A 26,108-nucleotide genomic window follows, 5' to 3' on the forward strand; every position below is an offset into this window, starting at 1 on the left:
TTTCTGTTATGTCACTTGATCCATGGAGTTCCTTGTTCTGGGACCAGGGAAGGTTGGGTAGGTTTGGGTGCACCTCACCAGCCACTGTCTATGGGACACTGTGGCCAGACTAGGATATGGCTGGGCTGTGCTGCTCTGGTTTTATGGCAATAGACTGTATACCAGCTCGATTACTCAGCTTGCAGAACCTATGTACAGTCATTCAGCTGGGAAGTTAACCTGTTGGGCCTTTCCTAAAGTTACAGTAAGTGTTTTATATCTGGAGTTATTGGAAAAGGAAGGAAAAACTTCAGTTTATCAGCACCTCAGTAAAAACCAAGGAACTTGCAAGAGGCTCTTACTTTTTTGATACTTTCCAAGATTTGTGAGTCGTATGTGTTCTGTTATAGTCTCAAATATTAGGAGTAACATTGCATGTTCATAGAGCGTAAAACTTTCAGTAGATTTTGTTGTCTAGTGCCCTAAGTTTGTGAAGTAAAGATGATCTTAAAGGTACTGCATTAAAAATAGGTGTGTCTATTCACTCCTGTAGCACTGATTGCTTAGTGAAATGGAGAACTGTGGTACTTGCTGAGTGTTTCTTGTGATTGCTCCCAATCAAGTAAGAGTCAAAGGAAAGAGCTGGATGTGGTTTTGAGGCTTAAAACCATTTTTGTTTAAATTATGAAAGCATGTGGAAAATTATGTACTGTGGCATAATCCATACTTTTTCTAGCATGATTTTGAAGAAATACTGTAAAAATATGGCTTATCTAGTATTATTCTTGATAACTTGTAAATAAATCCATTTCTGAATTAAAGCTGTCTTCAAGCAATATTATGCAATGTTGCTGCTACAAGTGGTGTTTAAACATTTTGACTACAAATACATAATAACAACATGGGCAGTAAATTTAATATTCTTTTTATAGAGTACTGTGACCATTTTCTTCAAAACTTTCAACCTTAAGAAACACACCTTTGAACAAAGTATGCAAAGAGATCTTTAAGCTGGACTATGAAATTTCAGACCTGCATATTGGTCTTTTCTTTCTTGTCTTTTCTTTATTAATAAAAGCTCTGAAAGCTTTGTACTTGTACAGAGGAAATTATAATTGGTATCTGGGAGTCAGAAGTAACCTTTATCCACAGAATGATGTGTTGTGCTACTCGTGCTATAATTTTCACTGTTCCTCTGGCACTCTCCAGAGACTCTCGTCTGGAGATGGTATCTGAGGAGGAAGAGATTACTTCTGTTTGTTCATTTTTTTGTTATGTTGCTGGGGTTGTTTTCAGAAATGCAAACTGACGTTTTGAATTTTGAGTTTGATGAGAGCAAGACTGAGCCTGACAAATCAATTTGCAATGGCCAGGGCTGTCAGATGATAATAGCTTGCCTTCATTACCGACCAGTTTAGATTTGAACCAATGACCTAGAGGTGAAAAGCTCAGTATTGTATTACAAATCCTCTGATCTATCCATATGTTCTCTTGTTTAAGGTCCCTGTAGCCCTCTTAAACAGAACATGCAGTAAATATTGAGCATCATTTGCACTTGTAAATATTAGAACAGTGTCCAGTCCAGTTGTCTGCTGTGCGTGTGAGGACACTGCAGTTAAATATAGTAACAATTTCTTACACTCTCTGGCTTTTCATGAGAAACCCTCATACAGATCCAACCATATGGCAGAACCCAGCATTATCCTAAAACCATTAACAAGAACCTTTTGCTGCCATTAATGGGAAAATGAATCTACAGCTCTAAGTAGCCTACTGGCAGTTATTAACAACATCAGGCTACTGCTAAGAAAATGAACTTAAATAAAATATCATTAGGAGCTGAGTCATCCCACCAACACTTCTACATGTTGTATCCAAGTTGGTATTTATCTATGAAAGCTTTTTTAGAGTATGTTATCTTTATTTCTCATCTACTTTTTTCTTCATTGATATCTTTAAAGCTGTAAAAAAGCGTAATGGAAAACCATTTGCATGGATTTCATAAAATAGATTCAAAAAGTAATTGAAATGTCCAGACAGGCTCATAAACTGTTTTCCCATTCATTCTGAGGTGAGATGTTTCTAGGCAACCTAGTGAGCAGGTGGTCAACAAATGTAAATCCTTGGGTAAGTGATTATTTGTTTCTAAGGCTATAAAGTTACTGTCTACAAGTCACAGTTTCTGTGAGCTACAGAAATAATAAAATTAACATTTGTATGTATTTGGATTGTCTTTTTATCTTCTGATCCCTTCTCCTCCAATCCTCAATCTCATTCGACTACATATCAACAGACACTGCTGTTTCTGTATGGATTGATCTGCTGCCAAATCAAATATAAAGAGGTGAATTTCCTATTTTCCCCTCACTGTGAGAGCAAATTGGGTATTTTTCCACTACCTGACCATTACTTTTCATGTAGTTTATAGGAACATAGGTTATTTTTGAGACCTCTGGGGGTTTTATTTCAAAATGTTGAAACTTGGCTGATTCAAAAGGTATTGGTGGGAAACCTGTTTTAATCATATGCTTCTGTGGGCAACCAAAAGAAATTACAAGTTACTAGTGAAACAAGGTGTATGATTATGCTGTGTGGTGTATTCTTGGTGCAATTTGTTTTCTCCCCCTGGAGAGCATCAGCTAGAGCATCCCTCTTGGGGCAGTATTTTCTTTTTTGCATAGCGTTTCTAGTAGACAGGACATGAGCTGTGTCTCTTCTGTAATTTTTTCCCCACTCCTTTGATGGTACTGCACTTATCTTTCAAGGGTTCTGTTGTTGAAAGCAAAATATCTGAAAGCTTGGAGGTTTTTGAGAATTGGAGAAATTAGTGTTTTAAAACTCATAGATATAATTTATGAATGTTTCCCTCTTTCAAATACCTCTCCAAACCTGAAACTATGCCATTTTTTTGGTTTAGTTTTTTTTTTTTTTTTTTTTTTTTTTTAATACAGATAAGACTTAGTTGAATTGTGGTTGTCTAAAAGTGTGACAGAACATGAACCCTGGTGATCTTTTAATTATTTTGCAAGAAACTCTGACTTTTTACATTCTGTCATAATTTATTTGATGTGTGCATTTAATCAAGCAAGCAGTCCTTGAATTTGAAGGCTAGAAGTCTGGCTTTTGGAATTGTTTTTCCCTTTTGTCTTTTACAACTCTGAAAATTCAGGCAATTAAACTTAAGCTGCTTTCCCATGCTCTTTAAATTGAAGCAGTGAATATGGGTTTATTGCAGATACCTGTTTTTAGAATGTAGTCAAGCTTGCTAGATATATATAGGTATAAACAATTTAGTGCCATAAACTGGCACAAAAGAGGGGTGTTTGAATATGTGCTTTACAAATAAGCAGTAAGTGACTGCTGGTTCAAAGGTAGTAGCAGATAGGATGAACTGTCATAACCAGTGGCCACACATTAGTGTCTTGACTAGAATGCTTTTTCATTAGACAGTTTGGCTCACTAAAAGTTATGCCGAGGTACATGCTACATGTTGTGTGTATGGTGGGAACAGTTCACATATGAGAAGTTTGCATTTTTTTTATCCTATCTGCTTGTTTATTTCTCATACTTGGTTAATGTTAATCAGTATTTGTAGTAGATACTGTTTGGTGGATGTAATTAATATGGTTTAATTTTTAAAAAATGATATGTGGTTTATTACATTTTGAATTTTGAAAATAATGAATGGACTAAAAATATGTAAGAGTGATTCAGATGTGGGAGATTGTTTGAAGAGGAGGAACCTCCTGTAAGTGTTTCCACAAAACATGGAAATAAATTTGTTCTGGGAAATAGTTAATCAGTAAAGTGTGTCACAAAGCAGAGGATAGCAAAAGACTTTATAATCCTCCAGTTTGTATTCCCAGTACAGTGAACTTAAAAATGAATCAATACACAACAGCTAATGCATCTCAGCATGTTGATACATAGGCTGTTACTGTGACATGGAAACAGGTTAATGTCCTCAGTAGATCTGCATGTTATTCGAGAAAATAGGCCATGGTGTAGGGGAAGGAGAGGGAAAATAAAAGAGGGAAAAAAAAGGTTGTTTTTTTTTTTTTAACTCCTCCTGTTTATTAAAACTTTTTCATTATGCTGCATCCAAAGTGTGCCAATGAATAGACAGCAAAACTTCATAAACATTGGGATAGTAAACTGCAGCACTCTCAAGTCTGTTATGGACACATACCCCAATAATCTCTGCAGTACTTGTAACAGATGGTATATGGTGAGTTTATGTAAATACTTTTGAAGTATGCTAAAAAGTGGCGTTGCCAGCAAAATCTTTAGGGTTCTTTGATTGTGGATGCTTGACAGATTTTAAATAGAGATTTATTTATTTTTCTCAGAGTGAATCAGGAAAAAATTCTGTAGTGTGAGTTTGGCAATGTTGCAGTTTTCATTTAAGTGGTGTTTTTGGTGATATTCCTAATTTGTTTACTTTCTTGAAGACAGACAACTTCCACAGATTTTTCAGGGAAAACTTCACTTTTGATACTTCTCTTAAAATGCATTGCTTCAGGAGAGAATGGAGGAGATCATCTCTCCTTCCTGTTAGCAAAAACTAGCTGGGTTTAAGACTGTAGTTTTATTATGGAAATAGCCATCTTTTAAGAAAGATCTTCTATTGTGCAAATGTGTTTTCTTTTAGGGCTCTTCATTTTTGGGAAAGATAGAAAGTTTAATTAGTTTAGTAATATATTTCTTCAATCAGTCCACATACTGTTGTTAATAATTGTAGCAGTGATAGTCAGCTGTATAATTATCATATAAATTAAGATATTTGCCACTTACCCATTATGTTTTCCTTTTTTCACTTTCTGTATGTGATGGATTCTCCTCTGCCTGTTTGTCTGATATTGCAGCTGCAGCCTGGAGAGGTACCTGGGCAATTCCACTGTATTCGATTCTTGCCTGATAGAACCAGCAGCAACCACAGGCAGAAGATGGTAGAGTCTTGTTATCTCCACTAGAACAAAGACTTTTTCAGGCTCAGGGATAAAGAGGGATGTTTTCAAGTTGAAGTTGCTTTTTCTGACAGCATAGCTCCAGAAACATTTCTAGACAAAAGTAGCAGTACTGGGAAAATCTTATTTTTCAGGATTTTTTCTGCAAACGACCACTTGCGATTTTGGTAGGTTTTGGGAGAGAAAATATGGAAAATATATGACTATTGTAGTGTTATGCTCAACTGAATTGCTTAATTCTGCTCTGAAATACAGTACTTCAGATATGGAGTACAATTTAGTTTTGTTCTTTTTCTTCGGATAAGGAATGCATGTACTGCTTGTACAGGAGTTAGAATTGATATGCCATTTGTCAATACATTTTAGCCTTTGATATATTTTATCTCATGTATGCTTAATAAATAAAAAATATTTAAAGTTGCTTGAACAAGAATCCAAAGCCTAAAATTAGATTTCTAATTAATCCTAGACTGTTTTAAAATATTTGTATTTTTAAAATTCAATTTTCGTAACAGAAAACGATCAAACAATCAAAACAGAAAACTATTCGTTCGTATCAAATATGAACTTGTTTTGGTATTGTTCTACTTCAAATGTACCTGTCTCTGGTAGGTCTGAAAATGGTTGTTTTAGGTGTAGCTCTTCCCTCATACCTCTACTGTCCCACTTTAGGTTAATGGTATCAGTAAAAAATGTGCAACAATATTCCAGGTTGTTCCTTGGCTTTCTTCCTTCCTATCCCAGCTTATCAGGAGTTAATTTGAGTAATGACATATATACTAAATGCCAGAGCATGTATTCTTATCCAAAGTTGTGAATAAATTATGATATTCATCTTTGGCTGTTCTTGGGAACGGTCTTGAGTATTAACAGCTCTCAAATTTTTATTGTTACTTCAATAAAACAATTGAAATGCTGTTTTTGAGGTGAATTCTGAGAATTCTAAGTGGCGTTTTCTTCTTTTCTGCATACTAAATTTTCAGTCTTTCTGTGTAATACCAGCCTATTGAGCTGATATGGGATTGTTAATATGTCTCTGCTTTAAATGAGACATAAAATTGTCTTCACTTGGCCAGTCAAACTAATGTTCTCATGAGTGAAAATCACTCATAAACATTACATAGGAACTTTCCTCAGGAAGCATGTGAAGTGCCTTATCAATTTATGGACATAAAACAGGAAAGGTTCTGACTAGTGCTAAGGAAGATATCTTGAAGACACACTCCACTGATAGCTGTGCATTTGAATGAGAGGCAATCCAGTCTACCATCCCTAGAGGATTTTAAGTCCCAGCTGGACAAAGCCCAGACCAACCTGATCTGACCTCTTAGTCATGCTTTTGCTGTGCGGTTTGGTGATAAACCTCCTCTGGGATCCTGTCTAACCTCACTTATTGTGGCTCTGATGTACTTGTTGATCACTTTCATTTTCAGCATTCTTTCTTCCTAATTGCACGAGCTGTTCATTTGGAGTGTTCAATAAATTCCTTTGGTAAGAATGGCATCACATGAGACTGGAGAATTGGAGGCACCAGCTCAGGGGGAAAGGAGTGCAGCAAATTGCTGCCCAACTGTCTTGATAAGCAGCTGCAGCTGTGAACAGATTAACTCCTGCTTTGAAGAATATTTCTGTGACAATTTAGTCTAGATTAAGCCATGTTCCTAAGAGGATTTAACCAAACTATTAAATTCTTTGTTCTAAATTTTAATAAATTATGCAGGATCTTGATTAAACAAACATTAATTTTTGTACAAGAAATAGATTATTCTCACACATTATGTAATATTCAGAACAAGTTCTAATTGTGAGTAGGACATAGCATAACTTGGATATTATGCAGGCCAGAAGAATTAGAGCAAGGGAGCCAGCACTTTTTTTTATTCTAATAAAACTGACAAAATTTCAGATGTGCAAGAAGAGTTCAGTAGGGTTCCTAAGCAGGAAGTCACTAAGGCATTGTATAATGTGCCTGTTGCTGAGATAGTGGCTGCAACTAAACGTGTTTGATTTCCTTTTTTTTTCTTCTCTTTTGTTACTGGTATAAACAAAAAAGGAAGCCAAAAATGAAATTTTGTTAAATTGCAGTCAGCTGTTCAGCAGACTGAACTGCATAAATGTTTTTCAAGAATAGCACTGTCAGTTACTTTTCATTCTTTGATAAGACAGAAAAGAGGCATTGAGATTTAAAAAATAATCTCTTTGGGAGATTTTTTTTTTGAGGCTATAAAAAATCCTTTTGTCTTCAGAGTCAGAGTTATCATGAGATATGAAAAAATATAGAAACATTAATAATTTATGCCTATAAGTATAACTAATTGCATTTTATGAAAAGGTGAATACCTGATTTAGGTTACAACGGGGAGGAAGAAGTCTTATTTCTCTATCTAGTAGTAATATTTTTTTTATAACATTGGTCCCAGACTTAAATCAGGTCACTTTTGTTTTAAATACTCACTTTTGATTCTAGTGTTATCTTTTGGTGTGGGATGAAGATCAAATAGTTGCTTTCATGTGTGTATTTCTAAGGAGATATCCAGGTTGAGGCCCTGCCTGCCCCAGCAGAGCTGCTGCTGCTGCACGAGGATGTTCTGCATTGCTGGTCTGCTTTGCCAAATCACTTCGATAGAAAGAGGTGATGGCAGTGCTTTCTGGTGTGAATGCCAAAGTGAGATCCAGCTGCTGTTTTGGACTGCACACAGGTGGTGCAAACTGAAAAACAGTTAAAAAATATCTTGCCCCTTACTTTCCCCAATAGTGATCCAATATCTGTCCTCCTACATGATGACTATAGGCAATAAATAGAATTTTAGCACATAAATTAGTGTTTGAATTTTTCTTCCTCTGCCTACTCCCATTATTTAGGTGTGTAGTCATGCAGTTTTAATTCTGCCAACATTCTTTGTTCTTAAAAAAATTAAAACCCAAACAGCTACTGAATGTGGAGGGAAATGGTGTCAAATGAAACAAAGGATCTTCAATTCTCCTCCTTTTTATTAAAATCAACCGATTTGATTTGCATGGGTTTTAAAATATGTTGGGCTTTTTTGTTTGTTTGTTTTTTTGGGTTTTTTTTGTCAGGGTGGGGAGAAGTTGCCTTGGCTGTGTACCAAAGGAATTTTCCATCGACTGATAATATTACCACATAAATGAGTAGCAGTGATCATGACTTTGAATCCGTTAAGAACTAGTGAAGGCCAATTCTGGGCTGATCTAAAGAGGTTGTGGAAAAATTCTTGATTTTGATAAACCCTCAGTCTCTTTTAATGAAGGCCAGCATTTTTATATTATTATCCCTGGGTGCCCTAACTCAGGACAGCATGAAGACTCTTAATTACTAGTGCTGTCCTTAACTCTTCCTCTCATAAGCAGTTTGCCTCCTCAGAAGAAATAGAAAAAGTAGCACACTGTACTCCTTGAAAAAAAAAGTGTGTTTGGAACAGTAGCTGGTATGTAGGTCTTTCTCAGTGATTTTCCAATCAGCTTTCACAAAGGATTTTATTATTGATCTGATAGAAACATAATAATATTAATGGAACATGACATAGATAAGTCTAGGCAAAGCCAGTTGCTGGAATTCTGGCTTTTGAAACATGGACACTTGTGACTTTTTATATTAGTCAGAGCTTCCCAAAAAAGCTAATGGTCAAACAGGTGTTTGTGTCAACTTTTTTCCTCCTATTTGGGCTTTACAAAATAAATGGCACACCTGCAAAGTCTAATTACTTAGTAGTTCCTTCAAGTGTTTAGCAGTACTTGCAGGGTGTAATTATCCAGCTGACTTTAGAGTGGGAAAATAATGTTCTTCTGCCTCAAAGGCATTCACTTGAATGTCTTGGTTTCTGAATTTGGGGACAGAGGGTGTAGTGTGTGTGTGTGTCTGTCATCTGCATGTTCTTTGGGAAATGCAATGCCAAATCCAGTGCCTTCCTTTAAGCTTACCTGGGTTTAATGTCACAACTTATCCCATTTACAGATTGAGATCTTTGAAATCATGGTTTTGAAAGTTGAAGTAGGAAAATTATCACTGCCAAAAATCCAGTTGATATTTTTATAAAGAAACCTGTGCTGGAGGAAGTACTTTGTATATTTTTAGGGCAGAATTGCTTTGGAGATTCTTTAAAAGGGTCATTAGGGAAATTTTTCCTCTGTTGCACTAAGATTTTTTAAAATGCATACTGGCGCTGCCAAAATTATTTGGAATTTAGACCAAGATAATGTAGAACAGGATTTATCTCCTTTTCAATGATATCAGTTCTGCTTCCACAGCTAGAGTAGCCTCTTTCTTGCAGACAGAAGTTTCTACCAAGAGGGAATTTCTGTGATTTCAGTGACTGTTGCTGCCTTAGGCAGCAACCCATGACTGGAATTGCAGACATGTTTACAGCTGGAATCAGTCCTGCTTTCTTCAGTTGTTTAAATTTCAGCCTTGTGAGCTTTTTATTCCTATTGAATGACATAACAGGAAGATCTGTTTACTGGTACCTTCAGATTTCAGGATGCAGCCAGGATACCAACACTGAAAGCTTTGTGTTATGAATGACATAGGTTTTATATGTCACTTGATTGCATGTTTAGTTATGTTTTAATTAGAAATATAACTCTGCCTAGTAGATAATCAAGTAGAATTGCTAGGCAAAGTATTAGAATGCATGTTTAAAATTGTGTTAATTTGCAAGATGTAATAACAAAAAGCAACAATATCTATTATGTAAGTAATTGGGAAATAAATTGATGTACATTGCATACACTTTATGCAATTTCTTCCTCTTTTGTAAAGTCCAGGGACATCACTTGCTTACTCAGCTCTTCTGTATCTTTTGCAGTAAGGAGAATTAAAATACAAAGGAAAATTCAGAAGAATTTGAGTCAGATATTTTGATTTCAGACATTTGTGAGCCTTAATACTGAGTTTGCTCATTGCAGGTTTTGCAACCATTTTTTTTTCAGTTGCAAAGCTGTTCATCTATCAAAGGGGAAGTAAATACAAAAGAGAGGAGGTTGGTGGACTGGTAAATACTTAAGAAAAGAGTATGCACAATTTATTTTGCTCCAATAATGTCTTTATATTTAGCTTATTCATTAAAATAGTAGCTGTTGGTGGGCTGGTACTGTGGAAAAGGGGACAAGAGTTAAAATTTTAGAGGAATGAGAACCGGGCCACTACTACATTCATTTCTACTCAGTATTTAGTACATCAGCATCCATTCCAGGCTTCCCTTTCAAATTGTATGTAGCTGTTACCCAGGCATGGTAATGCGTGTGTTGTAGTCAGGGTCAGCTGCTTTATATGGCACCACTCCCTTGCTGCTTGTGAGGGATGTCCACAAACAAGGCTTCCTCTGATCACCAAGGGGTTGAAGATTTATTTCTTGTCTTTGCTACATAAGCAGGCAGAATTCTTTTTACTGATTGAAAATTCAAATTAATCCTGGTGAACTCAGTTCTGGACATGCTTTTCAGCTTTTCTTTTTTACTGGAATTCTGTTTTGAGTTTTTCAGTGCAGATATTTCAACAAAATTAACTTTGGCATCATATCATAAGTAGCCAGAATTGATGGGCACAGAGGCTTGGCTTGTCAGAAGATGTTAGTGTAGAACTCGGAATAAAATTTGGGTGTTCTGGCTTTTCCAGTGCTGTCACATTCCCAGTTCAGTGAGAAGAGGAACCAGATCTTGAACTGTCTGTCTTCTTACAGAAATAGTTTTAAAATCTGTTACATTCTACTGGGGTGGAAATTTTTGGAGGATATGTGAAGTAGCATAATGAAACATTACAATGAATTCTTTTGAATTAGCAAATGATTTTGCTAGTATAACTTGCATACATATCTATACACATGAGACAAAAATTAGATTTAATTACAAAGATCACCTTCACAGAACAGGCTTTCTCTGGACAGTAATCAGCAGTAATTATTTCTTGCTATGGGTCCTGACCATACAGACAGGACGCAACTGGGCTTGCAACTAAAACTAAACATAAACAAGCATTGTAAATACAGACTGTACTAACTGTTCAAATTATATTAAAAGAATTATTAAACTAAGTATGTGTTTGTATTGAATTCCAGTGGGAATGTGAATAGAGCAGATGTGTTGTATTCACATACTATCGTGTAGTAGGCAGTTAACTAAGTAGGAGAGAGTTCTTACTTCTTTCCAAGTTTAAAGGTAATATTAGGAGCCTGCCTCAATGTGATTTTTTTCTGTTAATAACTGTCACATATATGAGGCAGCAATCCAAAGTCTGCACGGTGATGTGCCTCTTATTATGAAAATTTTTGTAAACACATTAAGTTCTTGAGCTCTGAGTTGAAATTATTGTAATGGGAGCTAGTAATAAAGAAAAATCAAACAGTATTTAATATCTGTTTCAAAATATACTGAATGCCAGCCCACTTCAAACTGGCTAGTAAAATGCCATCTCATTAGTGATTTAGTTGTAATTAGTGATTAATATTAGTGTTCAAGATTAATATAATTTGTAACATTTTTACTGCTTTCCAAACATTAATCCTTTAATGCTCCTATAGTAAAAAAGCAAATAAGCAAACAAACAAAATTCTCCTCTGAAATCCCACCAGCTGAAGCCTGAATATTTGTCCTTGTAAATTACTTTATCTCATCAGCAAATGAGATAAGATGTAAATTAGCAACTGACCGGTTCCAGTGTAAGTTTTCTTATGTTATATTTTCTGAGATTTCACTGCGAATATATATAGTTAATTCACTAGTGCTTTATACTAAGTTGTTTTGCTTCTCAGGGTAATTGGACTGTGCTATCAACACTGTGAGAGCCATCGTATCTGCAGGATCATTTGTTTCAGGCTTAATCCGGTTTTTATTTTTATCTGCAATCCTTTGTTCAGTGTATATGCATGAATTTTGTGAACAAAATGTGTGTGTCCCATCCAACCCAGCCCTGTCTGCCCGGCTGGCTATAGAGACAGATTTCCTAGCGGATACAGAAGCGACGCTAATATGCTGCAAACGATCTGGTGATTGTTCTCCCCTTGCTGGTGTGGTCATTAAGTGGATTGTAGAGCTCTGGTTCTGTTCCTGCCTTAGTGCAGCTCTCCTGTGTTGGCATTGCAGTAGGGATGGCCACCCCCGTGGGAAGTGCCCCTTCCTTCTGCAGGGCCGGGGCCTGACCCTTCGTGTCCTGACCTTTCCAGCAGCCATAGAGCCAGGGCTCTGTAATGGGGTTCCATAGGCAGCTCGGTTTTGTAAGATGGACTAGAAGTAAGAACTATGGAAATACCCTTAAAACATAAAGTGGAAGAAGAGTATAAATGAGCAGCAGTTTGCACAAGGAGGAAATAAAACGTATACTTTTTAGTATGGGAAACCTACTGGGATAAGTTATTTATTAGGTTGAATCCTGATGACATGCATCCTTTCACTGGTTATGTGAAAAAAAAAAAGATGGAAGGTATCTCAGTACAACTAGATGCCCTTTGAGATGCTGGAACACTTGAAAATGTGAAGAGGGTGGGTAACTAGAGGAAAGGTCTATAATTTCATGTCTCCTGTCTTCCACATTTGGAACAGATTCTTGCAGAAAGTATAAGCCTCAGGGTGACAACAGGAACATGAGGCACAAGCATGATGAATTTAGGAAGAGTTAATCGTCATGCCAGTCTAATTTCCTTCTGTAACATGACAATAAGGCCAGCGAATTGACAAGAAAAGTGTGACTGCTGGTATTTTTCATGTTAGTGAGTTCTTTGGCAGTGTTTCTTGCTATAATACTTCAAACAAGGGAAGAAATGTGACCTGAAACTTTTGTAGAGTAGGAGCAAGACTTGGTGGATGACTGTGCCTGGTAGGTGGTTACTAATGATTGTCTGTCAGAATGAAATGGTTGTATTGAATGCAGATCTGCCACGGTCTGTTGGGTCTGTACTCATTCTGCTTCATTTCAGTCTTCTTGTTAATGACCTTGATGATAGAATAGAGAGTGTGCTTACAAAATTGATTCACTAAAAATGCCCCTAGAACTTGGAGGGAATATATAGACATAGGACACAATTTTATGAGCACAAAATTATTTTAAGAAATTTAAAAAATTCTTAGGAGATAAATAGTTACAGATTGTAGTCCTACACTTAACAAAAGTCATGAATACACAATTGGACTGTAGAGAACAAGTAATTAGATGATAATTCTCAAGAATTCCTGATGTAAAAGGCCAAATGTTATACCAGGAGGGATAAAAAGATACAGAAAAATCTTTTCTTGTTTTTTCTTTATCCAGGAGTAATTCCTCTGTTGAAGTGTTGCATCTCACTAGGGTAAATGCCCCAAGGAAATAGAGTTCACCTGAGCAGAGTCCAGGAGAAGATTAATCAAATAATTTGAGGTCTAGAAAATGAGGCCTAATTGGAAAGACTGACATAATTTGAACTGGAGAGGGGAGTGAGTGTGCAAATGCCAAGAAAAGAACCAGAAGGCATAATTTTGTGGGTATGTGGTAGGCAAGAAGGTAGGAAGTTGTTTGGTTTAAAGCCCATCCGTAAGAAAAAGGGAAAGATGAGTGATCTTAAAATGTTGCAAAAAACATAGGTTAGGTCTGATCACGAACAAAGGACTAGTTGCTGAGATAGCTGACTGTTCTTTCTCCTCAAGAATTTTATTTAGCTGTTTTTTGACTAACAACATTATTTTAAGATTGATGAACAGTACATATAGACTTTCTTAGTGTTACTGAGTAAAAAATTAACTTTCAGTGTTAAAAATTAACTTTCAGTGTTAGTGAGTAAAAAATTAACACTTTGTACATGGAGACAATTTACCCTGTGACAGTATCCACTTGAAAAAACTGTGATGCAATCAGTCTCCATATTGCCAGTCCTTTGAGTTCTAACATCCTCTAAGACAGTAGCCTCATGGTTTTTTGTTGATATCTCACTATGCAAGTAAGAGCTGTACCACACAAGATTTTCAGCTCTTTTTTCCTTTTCAAGGGCCCTGTCAGTAGTTAACTTTTATTTCTTTCTCATTTTCATGATGACTTCAGTTGTTTCTTCAGCACTCTGGGTACTGGATGTATTATTAGCATATGAAAACAAGGAGTGTACTGTTGGTAATTGTTTTGTTTATAAAATCTTTCCCAGTTTCCATTGTCTATTTCTCCACTAAGAAATGAATACAAGCTTCAGTTACCTAGGGGTGTTAACATATGTTGTTAGTATACTTCGAGTCTCTATTTGCATTGTTACACCCTGGAATATGTGTCTTTAATCATCGCAGTTGGAAATTACCTTACTTAGCATTTTTAGTTTCTGTTTGCTCAGAGAGATTTTGTGAGTCAAAGCCATCAGCCTGCGTACAGTATAGCCAGCCAAACCTGAATTTTGCGCCTGAGAATGGAATTTGTCACAGCTCCAAGCAGTTTTTAATTGAGCTTTTTGTTTAAGTAAATGTGAAGGAAATACCAGCATTTCAGTATTCCTTCTCTCTAATAACTTATTAAAAGTGCCTTTCAATTTATGTTTTTGCCTAATATTTCCCTTCCTTTCTCCCATGTGCAGTCTTCAAACACAGGGCAGATGTCTGGTATGGAAGCATTAGGAGTCCAGCATCCTTCAGGGAAACACTCTGGAGCTTTTAAGAGGTGGAGGTTTTTGCATATTATAGAAAGGATCAGGGTGACTTGAAAATATTTGTTTTGGTTTGGAGGGATAATTTGAACTCCTCTCTCTCTCCTCTGCTGCTGTTTTGCTTCTCCATCACAAAGAGAATTTTGGCTAAGTGCTGTGAATTTCTGTTAAAGCAAGGTATCATGTACCTTGCTTTCCTAGATGGATGTTTGTGTTCATACTATCTGCAAGAAAAGTTACTGTTGACATTGATTATTTAAATATTGATAATCAGCTTTCAAATTTCCAGACAAATCTATGAGGAAAACTCACAGGTTGGTGCTTTTTCAAGCTCTAGCCATATTTTAATGGTATTATTTTTAACCACCAGAGACAGAAACTCTTGCTTTAAAGTAGAAAATGTAGAGTTAGCTGTATGAATCTAGTAGGTGATATCAATACTAGGAATAAATAGGAGGACCCTTACTGTAATGGAATGCAAAGTAAGACAGTTATTGTCCATGAAGACTCAATGATAAAATAATCTCTGAAAAATATGCCCCAAATACTAAACCTCAGAGAGAATGCCAATAGCATCTGCCACTGGAACTGAAGGGTAAGACTGCTCTGTAGGAGGAATGTGTAATAAAGAGATGCTGTAGTATGGAACTTGCAGGATGTTGCAGCCTCATCAGCCAGCTCTAAGTACTGGGTGTAGGAGGCCAAGCCAGCCTTTGGTGTGATTCAAATGATGTACTTAAGAAGGCCTGGGGTTTAGGAGTGCTGTGCTGCTGCTGAGCTGGGAGCTGAGCTGATGCCAGTGCCCGCGGTTAGGGCACTAGAGCTGCTTTTCCCTTGCATGGGTGGAATGAAATTTACGGCAGCAAATGGCTGCTCGGCAATGGATAATTTCATGTTGTATCTTATCTATTGTTTTTGAGAGCCATAGGTAGATCAGAAAAGTCATGGCTTTATTTTTTCTTAGACCTAGAATGTAGATGCCTAAAATAATGCAGTTTCTGGAACTGGAGTTCCTTGTTTAGCTGCATTTGCAAATCTACTGAGGAAGCACAGACCTGTCTTACCTACTGTTTATGTTGCATCATGTTGTACTTTCTGTGCTTGATTTTTAATTAATATAATTAACTTTGGACCAAGAAAAATTACTTTTGCTTTGCTTTATTTGATGGAGGAAGAATGCTGCTCATTGTGGAATGCTGGATTAGGCTATTGGATGTCATAGTACCTAGTGTTTGTCTGTCTCTTTGTAGGATAACATTAAAAAGCATAATAGAAGCTTTATTTATAAGCATGAAGTGTGGTGTTATGAAGACTCTGTAGCAGAATTACAATCCAAACTTGAAATTTAGGGAGACAGCTGCAGCCCCTTTCACTGTAAAGTGGAGTTTGAATTATCTTGTTGCAACAGAAGTAAATGAAGCTCATGTTATATTAGAAACTTAGTAGCTAAGAGCTCCTAAGTGGCATCAATTTATTTAAAGGACTAAAAATACATTGAATTTATTTAAGCTACTGAAATGTGAGTAAATATCCAATGTTCCATACATAAAATAAAAGTCAGAAGTGATTTTGTCATGATTTCACTGTGCAAGACAGAACTGAGCTGTAAATTTACTTATTAAGTCTTACTTATTCAACACTGAGTGGGGTAGCTGTGTTGGATGGTAATATGTGTAAATATGTGGGCTTAATTTAATAGTTCTAGGGGAAGGCAACAGGAAGGCAACACAATAGTCTGGATAAGCAATAGCACTGCAAACATGCCACAGACAATAGTCAATCTGTCAGCTGCGAAGAGCTGACTTCCAGGCTCCAATTGAAGTTGCACAGATATCTCTCTAAGGGTGGGAGCTCAGTGATCAAAAAGATACCAAACAGGATGGATAACAATCAAACAAGGGATTTTTAAAAAAATATGACATTTAAACTGATAAAAATTACTTTTATTTAGGGAAAATTGTATTTGAGTGTATTTAAATTCCACATTTATAGTTATCAATAATTAAGTCTGTTCTGAATATACTGTGTTTGCCACTAAAATCATAGCAAAGGAGGTGCTGAATTGAAACTAGCACTAATGAACTGGCAACCTAGCTTTTGACAATAAGTAGACTTTTTAAATTATAGTGTAGTATAACTGTTTTGATTGTTCCACACAGTTTCTCACCTTAGAATGAAAGATAAAAAAGCAAAAAATTTTCATGTTTAAATAATAGCCTAGGGAGCTGAGGGGATGAGGTGCCTTAATTCTAGAAGCATTAAGCATTTACTTTTTTTTTTTTTTTAAGTACCTAAATAAAATAAGATTGTGTAACTTCTGTCCACATGCAATCTGAGATTAGTATGAAAGTGAAATTCTATTTTAGAAAACATGCCGTATCACATTCATCATTTTCTGGAAAATAGTCCGGATTATTTAGTATAGTAATCTTAGGCAACTAAGCTCACTAAAGCAGAAACACAGATTTTATAAGTACTCAGGGAAATGGGGGTGGGGGGAAAGAAAACAATATAAACATAAATAAAATGTTTTTGGACATCTGGGTGCCTACAAATGTCATGGGAGGAGGGAGCCGTAATCTCTATAAGGGAAAATAAGGGTTGAATTGAAGTATCTGATTACATGTATATTTATCGTATCTCCTTATTAACAAAGCAAGAAGCAAAAGCTTATGTATGAGGTTATAATATATTTTGTTGAAGTACAATTCAGCCTGTTCTCATATGCAGAGCAGAATTGTCTCGCCTCTTTTCTGAATGCTGCACTTCCAATGGCCAACACCATTTTTGATGAGTGCTGGTGTAATTGATGGTGGAACATATACACAGCAACAAAGAAAAAGGGGAACTTTTGCAGAATCAAAAATTATTTGGAAACAGCTGTAGTTGTTAAATAAAAGATTTTTTGATACTAGTTGGAGGATAAGTGACACTGTGCTCTATTATTTCATCTTTGATATCTACAAGGAGGAGCTATCCCTGCGAACATGCATGAGAATTAGCATAGTGAGTGTCATTTGTCCATTTTACAGATGAGGAATTGGAGCAGACAGAGATTAATTCATTTGCATGAAGTTGCCCTGAAAGTTGGAAGACACGATGGTTAATCCTGGAAGTCTGTCTAGACTGATGGCTGATAACGGTAGTGAGAGAATTGAAAAATTCTCTGCACCTTGAGACCCAGGAACCTCCTGGTGGTTTAGGTGAGAGTGAAGTATTTTCTTGTCTGGCTATGTAAGAATAGTATTTTTCTGTATGGATTAGATATAAATAGATGTGGGTAGATAGAAATAAGAAGGATGACAGTATAGAAACTGCCACGTTTCTGTTCAAATTTGCATTTTGAATAGGAACTTTTAATATTTTTATCTTCCATTTCATTATCCTCTCTTCCCCATTTCATGTTGAGTTGAAGTGATGCAGATACTGATTTAAAGGTCTCTTGTCCTCCAGCACATTTCCTTAGTACAGAGGATCACTGAGCAGGGTAAGAGGACAATTGATTTTGATTGGGCAAGAGCACAGTGATAAGTTTGATTTGCCCCAATTGCATTTAGAGCGTCTTGTTTGCTGATGATACAAACGAAGGGGTTATCAGTTTTGTGTCATGTTACATTGGCTGGTTTCTTCTGGCAGAAATCCAGCAGTTCTTGTTCAGTGTCTGGTTCTGAACACGACGCTGAGAGTGGTCAAGCTGTCCTTTACCGATAGGCAAACTGGTATTGTGCTTCTGGGGTAAGAGAGGAAAGCTGGGGCCTTCAAGTTCTTAAAAACTGTAGCTGCTTGGATTCTTAAGGGATGGAAAGAATCAGAGAGGCACATCCTACTCTGGCCACGGCCGCCTCTCAAAAAGAGCTGTGGAAAGACTGGGAAAGGATTTGAAGTGTGTTGCTAAAATCCACCAGGTGAGGGGTTTGCTCGCCCAAATTATTTACATAATCGGCACCCTGGGATATTTCTTTCCGGGGAGGAGGGTTCGAGGGCAGGGCGCGGCCGCAGGGTCTGCCGGCGGTGCCGAGAGGCGGCGGAGAGGCGCGGCGTGCCCTGCGGGGGAAGGCGGCTGGTACCGAGCGCGGCCTTCCCGCAGCCGCTGCGGCCCCTTTAAGGCGCGACCTGCCGGGGATCAGGTGCGCGGCCGGAGCGGTGACGTCATGGGGCGGGGCCGCGGCTCCCGCTCGCGCTGCCCGCGCCGCGGGACGGGCGGCGGCGGCTGCGCACGTGCGCGGGGCGGCGGAGAGCGCGCGGGCCGGGGCGCCCCGGGCGGGAGCGGCGGGAGCGGCGGAGCGGCGCTGCTGCTGCAGCAGGTGTCGCTTGGGCTGTGCGCGGCTGCCTGCCTGCCTGCCGGGTAAGCACCTGAAAGGTTTCCTCCTTCAGCGGGCTGGGTGGGAAAATGTGCTGCGCGCAGGGGGTTTAATTATTTGCAGACTTAATTATTTTTTTTGTAATACAGCCATCCATCATGTTGTGTGCTTCATTTGTATTTACTTGTTTAAGCTGTTGCTTAGATAGTAAGTGAACACTAGATACTGCCTTAGTTGATTGTGTTTTCCATGATGGTGAATTGTGCTGGGTACCGACTGTCCTTGATAGAAAGTGCTGCGCGAAATTTGACTCTTTGTACTTGGGTAAATTAAGGCAATTCCAAACGCTCAGGTTTGGACTAGAGGAGGGATGTCACATGTCATAGAGGTGCTCTTCCTCCCTTGCCTGTGGAAGATTATATCCCACCTGTATGGAAAAGAAGCTAGACCTTTTGCCAGTTAGGTGGGGATATGTACATCCACGTGGAATTTTACACCACCTAAATATTTGTATGCACAGGAGTTTTGTTTGCTGGTTCTGGAGAAGAAAGGCAAAGGATTGCTTGTAGCTTTGTTTGGGGCTTTTGGTTTTGTATTTTTTTTTTGTTGGTTGGGATTTTTTTTCTTTATAAGGTGAGGTGAGGCAATGAAACCTTTCTTTGAACATTCATTTAATCTTCATGATAAATATACTTTTATATTTGTATTTCTAATTTTTGGCTAATCTGTTCACTTTTCACCAGATAAGTTAAAATTGGCAGAAAAAAGAAAAAAATTCCCTGCTCATTAGAATCATCATGTGAAGATAAAGTTGGCAGGAGGACCTCTAATTTTCTTGGTAGCAGAAGAATGTGACCAAGTAAAACATGACTTTAGCAGGTTTGGTTCTTAAGACTAGAGAAAAGTCTCTTGGGCATTCTTATGCTAGAAATGTAGGCTGAGACTTCCATTTTAAGTTCTGATTTGGAAATGCCCATCTCTACCACATCTAATTTTTTGCATTAGATTCCAAAGTAGATTTAGTCTCTTCTAATCTTGCAGAGCATCGGTCTGGAGTAAGTCTTTGTTTGAATAAACAATACTTGAATGCATGTATGTATATGTTAAGAGATGTGCTATTTTTGGTTTGGAATGCACACCTCTGAATCCATCATTCTGCAGGTTTCTTTTTTCTATTGTCTTGATAGCATTTCAGTCTAATCAGTATTCAATGGGTGATGTTTTTGCTCTCTAAATTTAGCTGCTAATGTTTATATACTACTTAGTATTCTGTATTGGTCTTTGTAGAGGGCATCCTACATAGATAGATGAGACCCGATGGCCTTTGTCATGGAAAATGCATCATCCCAAATGACATATTAACATGGGCTTTTTAAAGGGATGAATATTTTACTCTTAGCATGCTTTAAGACCTGTGGAGTCTTTAGGTCTCTTAATATGTGTACTTGCTCTTCATGTGTGCCTTAGACCTCTGGGAGAGGAAACTGAGTGAATGGCACATTATGCTAGTGTTTACTACTCTTTTTTCTTTTTTTTTTTTTTCTCCTATATTTATGCAGAGAGTATGGGTGTTGTGTCTGAAGCAGGTTTGTAGTTCAGTGGGATGTTCCAGCGATGGGACACCAGGCTAAGGTGAAAGAGTAGGTAATCCAGGGCATAGCAGGATTAGTCCACAGGGTGAAATCTGGTAAATTACTTTTCTATCTGAAAATCTCTTTAACTTTTAAGTATATTTTTTCATTACAGCACCTATTACTGTGACAGATGTGACTTTCCATAGATTTTTGGCAAGTGGCTTACAGTTTCCTCTGGATGTTATCACTTATTCCTCACCCTTCTTGTTCATATTTAGCATCTTAAGCCAGTTTAATTTCACTGGCTGTGGAATAAACAATAGTCATCATAAGATGTGATTGTGTATACTGTTGAAAAAGTCACTGAAATGTAAGCAAATGCAACAGCTTTTGTAGGTGCATGAAATTTTAAGAAATAATGGCTGTTCTAATGGAAATATTAGAAAATATTTCAAGGTGAAAAGAAAGCTGATTCGAGAATTGTTACTTCTGCTCTTCTTTCTAATGGCATATTTTCATAGAGGACTTAGTTTTATGAATTGCAAATAAAATTTTGTTTAAGATACTAATTCCCCCATAGTGATTGGGAGGATTCCTGGAATCACGTTGACATTGACTTTTGTTTTCAGCTCTTCAGTATTGTGGCATGGATTTAAATGCTCTTGGGAGTTCCATGCTATATATATGCATCCTGACTGCTTATCAGTCTGCCAAGGTTCAGTCATAGGACAAAAATAGAACAGAAAATAATGCAGAATGTGAAATTGTGGAAGAGAATATTTTATGAGACTCGTTACCTTCTCTATTACTAAGGCTTTGTGATCTTGCTTTTTCTGTTAAATTAAATGATATGAAAATAAAGTAATACCACCAAGCTTACTTTCATTTGGGTTTCACAATGATGCAAGATATTTTCCAGAGTGAATCTTACACCTTCAACCTGTCATCTCCTTTTTATGTCAGATAAGAGGCTGAAAAACATTGGTTTTATTTGATGCAGGCAGGTGAAACAAGCTTGCACCATTTCCTTTCTCAGGAGTTCTTGCAAGCCTTTTGTTAAGTACCACAGCATTGCTAAGATTCAAGGTTTACAGGTTGTGTAATTTAGGGTCACAGAATTATTTAAGTTCTTGACTAGTGTAGGAAAAATGGATACAGATTTATCACTCCAGTTATGCTGGTTCTGTACCATATGTGTGCTTTATGTAGGAAAAGTTGTTTCTTCATTCCTGACTTAGTCAAGCTGTAAGTTAATTCCTCAATAACCTGTAATCATATTTAAACTACAGAAAATTCCTTTTTCAACAGGAAAATATTTTCGTACTATGCCTCTTAGGACATAAGCTCTGTGTGTATGTGTGTCTTTCCCAGCTGCAGAGGTGACAGGAGGCATGTCTTTGCCTTTGAACACAGCATAGCATCACAGTCACTCAAAGAATGTGCTCATGCTTTGACCAAGAAATTTAATTTAGTGCTTTGCTTGATTAACAGGCATCTATAACCTGGTGTCTTACTTGCAGTCAAGAAGACCTTTTGCCTTCTCTTTTTGATAGGGTATTTATAAAACATTCTTTTGGCTTGGGTCCACTTACTGAGGTGGAAGTTACAAAAAGCAGGATGGGTTAAATGCAGTGCACTCTGTTTGGCAGTCACTGCAATAGAATTGCTTTTCTTGTTTTTGTGGTGGTTTTGGGAGGGTGGTAGAAACAAGAAGTGCAGTTATTTGTGGTATTTGTGGTGTTACCTCTGTGGTAAAGAGTGGTATTTAGATTCTTGTTTGTCTTTGGTAACTTTTAAACCCTGGCTTTTGTAGTCTTTGAGACTTCCCAGTGCTACAGGTAAAACTAGTTTGAGTCACTCTTGAGAGTTCCTAGATGTAGAAAGTCAAATTGCTAGCAGGATATGTTCATAGTAATGTGCTGAGGGTATTAGCACTTTGTTTTTCTCCCAGTATTTTTTTTTTTTTGTTTGTTTGAATCATCTACCAAAAGAAAGACTGGTTTCGATGAGGAGTGCTCTGCCTTGTAGCACATAAGCATAGGAAATAAAATAGCTTTTATCAATTAAGGGGAAAATATTGAGTATATATACCAACTTTTTACTCTTAAAATTATAAAGGAACCAGATTTGTCAAGTATAAGATTTGTAATGGAATTATGACAATAGTACTCCTGATAGCGATGACTGGACTTCACCTGCAAAGGAATTGTTTCCACTTCATTGCTCCCAAGCTTGTTTTTAAAGCTAGTTTAGATTTTATTTGAACAGATGTAGTCTAATTTAACTGGTACTAGCACCCCAAGTCACTCCACACAAAAAATGCTTGTGGAGTCTATGTAGGGAACATTGAGGAACAGATCTGACTTCAAACCACCCTGGCCTGTCTTTCCACCTGGCTGCTGTTTACCCTGACCAGGTTGATGTATTGCCATGTTGAAGGGTTGCACAAGGATGAGAATGAGCAGTTGGGAGGCTGAAGGGAAGTGGGGGTGTAAAAGCTCTGTCCTCACATTAGTCAATGTCTGAGTAGTCTTGAAAAATATTTCTGATTGTCTTTTGGTAGTTACCAAAACAGCACTATGCTTGGTTTGATTATTATTTCATATGAGAAAAGGCAAAAAAAAGATTTTTACTCATCCTGTAATTTACAAGCTATTTGAATTGCTCTGAGTTGCCTGACTTTAAAAAAAAAAAAAGTAACTCAGATGGTAAGAGAAAACAGAATGGATTTTTTTTTTTAATATGAGTCCATTTGATTCTAAGGATATGTTGGTGAAATAAAAGCAAAATTTTGCTGTGCCTCCCAACCTCCCAGACCTTTTTTAAACAGTTGTCTTGCCATGTGGAAAAGGTCAGCTGAGTACAGCATATGTATTTGCCCAATATGTTTGAACACATTGCCCTAAAGTTTGTTACACTGTTGTTATTTTTTTTTCTTTGTTTTTTTCTATCCTCTTGAAAATTGCACTGCTGATGTGGGAACATGAGCTTTTCTTTCTTAACCCACCTTCTTCACCCTCCTCAGACCCCAAAAAAGAAATTGTTGATGGTCACTGCTTTCTATCCACAGAATTAACTTTTTTGACCTCCGAGATTTTCAGTGAAGAGGGCAAACGTCTGTTTTCACACTTTCTTAAAGGTCCAAGGGATGCATTCTCCAAGTTCACAACTAATGTCCCAGAAGAATGTACTTAACTTAAAAAGAAAAAGGCTAGAAAAGATTATCCAGGGGGATTAATTTGCATCAGTTGTTTTGAACTGATCTGTCCTGGAGTGTAGCTTCACTGTGGCTGCTTTAAGAACAGGGCAGGTAGCTGGGTCTTGACTGGGTGTTCCTGCTCTCTCCCTGTTCAGCTCTTGGTTGAAGTGGCTCCTGCAAGTGGCTCACAGCTCAGTGCAGTTCTTGGAAGCAATGAGAGCGTGAGGCTAGGGAGAGTACACAGCCTGACACAGTCTGCTGTTTCCCTTAGTTAAATGAAACTGCGCCTTCTGTCTGTGTTCCCAGTTGCTGCACAGCCATCTGACTGCAGATGGAGGGGCAGCTTTATCTGGGTAGGAGGATCTAACTACAGGCCACTGTCAAGAAGCATTGTTCACCCGGCCTACTTTCCTGCTTTTGGGTGAGAAAGCTAATGAAAAAATAAAATTTCTATTGGTAGAGTTGATTTTTGCCAACTGTTTTTTGCCATCCTGTTATACGTCATTTTGCAAACTTACCAGTGTTAGCATAAGGGGAGTGGAAGGAGCACATGATAGTGAACAGATCCACCCTGGTAGCAGCTGTCAGCTTGGCACTGCTATATCATAAAACATACTGTAAGTTACCTGTGCTAGAAGTTAGTGGCTAGTACATCTGCATGGTGTTTTGACTTTGGTGGCAAAGCTCTTAAAGAAGCTGCTGTAACTACTGTTTCTCTTCTCCTGTACCCCTCTGTAGTTTGCTGGTCTGTGTTGTGCCAGTTACGAGTGCATACTGCAGGACTACTCTGTATTCTGAATAACTGAAATTATAAAAGTAGCCCACTTCATACTTTTCTTGTTATTTTTAACCCATATTATTTTCATTTGTAATGTGGTCCTACACTGGTCCTACACTGGCCACCTGCAGAACAGAGCATCAGATGAGAATAGTAAGAACTGATCTGTGAAAGTTTGGCAGGATCTTCTGCAGCCAGCTTCTTTGTTGGCAGTCAAGAAACTTAATCTTTACCACATAGCATTTATTCCTGACAAACTTCTTCATATAGACAGACTTAGGGTATTTAAACTGTACTAAGTGTGCTGGCATTTACAGCTCTACGAGTGGGAGTGCTGTGGTGGATAATTATATGAAGGTGAAGGGAAGGGCTAGCATAGCCTTTGCTAGGTAGGAAGCTAAAAGATCTGCAAAAGCAGGAGGAAGCCAAAATCATATGACTCTGCAGACATTTGGGAAAGAACTCTTTTCAGTCTTAAACGAATGGTTGTTTCAGCTCTGTCATCTGTACTTTGTTTATTCAGGTTTTATTTTAACTTCTACTTTTGTAGTTTTTCTTGGCTATCTCTCTTTATCTTGCCAGCTGTGAAGGTATACTGTTGGCATCCATGCTTTGATGGGGTTATTTGCAAATACATTTGCTTCACATGGCTGATGTCTGAACCAAAGCAAAAAAGCAAGGAAGGCACAGATTTCGGGCTTGTCTCTGTTGGTTTAGTTTGCCTGGATTTCCTGCCTCATTTCTGTCTGAGGTAGCTGTGTGGATGGCTGTATAATTGCTACCATTGCTCTCCCAGTTGCCCTAGGGGCTGCAGTACTTGACGAGAACAGTTTGAGGGTTGCTGTGCTGTCCTAATTTAGATGAAATGTTAGAAGAGTTAAATTTATTCCCCCCGCCGCCCCGCTTTTCTTCCTCTTCTGTGCAGAAATGTGGTAATTGCTCTGAATTCTGTCTTAGTTTGCTGGCAGTGAGTCAGATTCTTAGCTGGTATGTTTGGCAAAGTTTTCTTTTGTGAGTGCAGTAGCGCTGTTGTTCTTCAGCTAGGGACCTGTCCCCCTGCTTCTGCTCAAGGCATGGAGCCCTGCTTGCTGTTTGAACTGTCTGACCCTCATCACAGCACACACTGAACTCTTATTTGCAGTCTAATGCAGAGGCATTTGTTTTAGTAGTAAAACATTTATTGTCCTTTGCTGCTGTATGATTCTAAAAAGTTTTAATTTTAGGTGTGATGGAAGCAGAACTGATCTTGCTTTCAAGAGAGCATTTAGAAATAATTTTCCCACTTTCTTCATGCACTGAAGTATTGAAGAACTGGTTATTGTTTGGTAACTGGTAGTCTCCACTATCCACATGCTGAGGGACTGTGCAAAATTATGTCAAAGCAGATGTTTGAAAATGTCTGCAATTGGATCCATATTTCTTGCAGTTACTCAAATATGTGTGGACACCTGAAGAACTTTATCAAAAAGCTGAAAACAAGTTCTAAAATTATGGAAACTGAGGCTGAAGCAAATAGGAATTGGCAAACATCAGTACCACAAAATTCTTGACGTTACTGATTTAGATACTTCTATCCTTTTGTGAGCATTGGCCAGCATCACCTCATCAAGGAAGTCAGTGGAGTCATTGGGGGGGTGTATGTGGTTTTTGTGTCTGAGGAGGAAAGGCAAATGCTTTGTCCTTTGGAAGGAGGAGGACTAAAGGAATG

The 26,108-nt window shown here is 37.7% G+C and overlaps 1 protein-coding gene across 3 annotated transcripts in view; it reads left to right on the forward strand.

Moving 5' to 3' along the window:
• The window catches only part of USP54 (ubiquitin specific peptidase 54), a 91,651-nt gene that overhangs the window by 2,373 nt on the left and 63,170 nt on the right, over positions 1–26,108 (forward strand). For 2 of the 3 annotated variants that reach the window (XM_072931531.1, XM_072931529.1), the window contains exon 1: positions 18,747–18,893. The exons of the other annotated variant lie outside the window; for it this stretch is intronic. The gene's annotated coding sequence lies outside the window, so the exon portion shown is untranslated. Of the gene's footprint in view, positions 1–18,746; positions 18,894–26,108 lie in introns of those variants that run through there. 3 annotated transcript variants of the gene reach the window in all.

This window comes from Taeniopygia guttata, chromosome 6, assembly GCF_048771995.1.
Source record: "Taeniopygia guttata chromosome 6, bTaeGut7.mat, whole genome shotgun sequence".
Lineage (NCBI taxonomy): Eukaryota > Metazoa > Chordata > Aves > Passeriformes > Estrildidae > Taeniopygia > Taeniopygia guttata.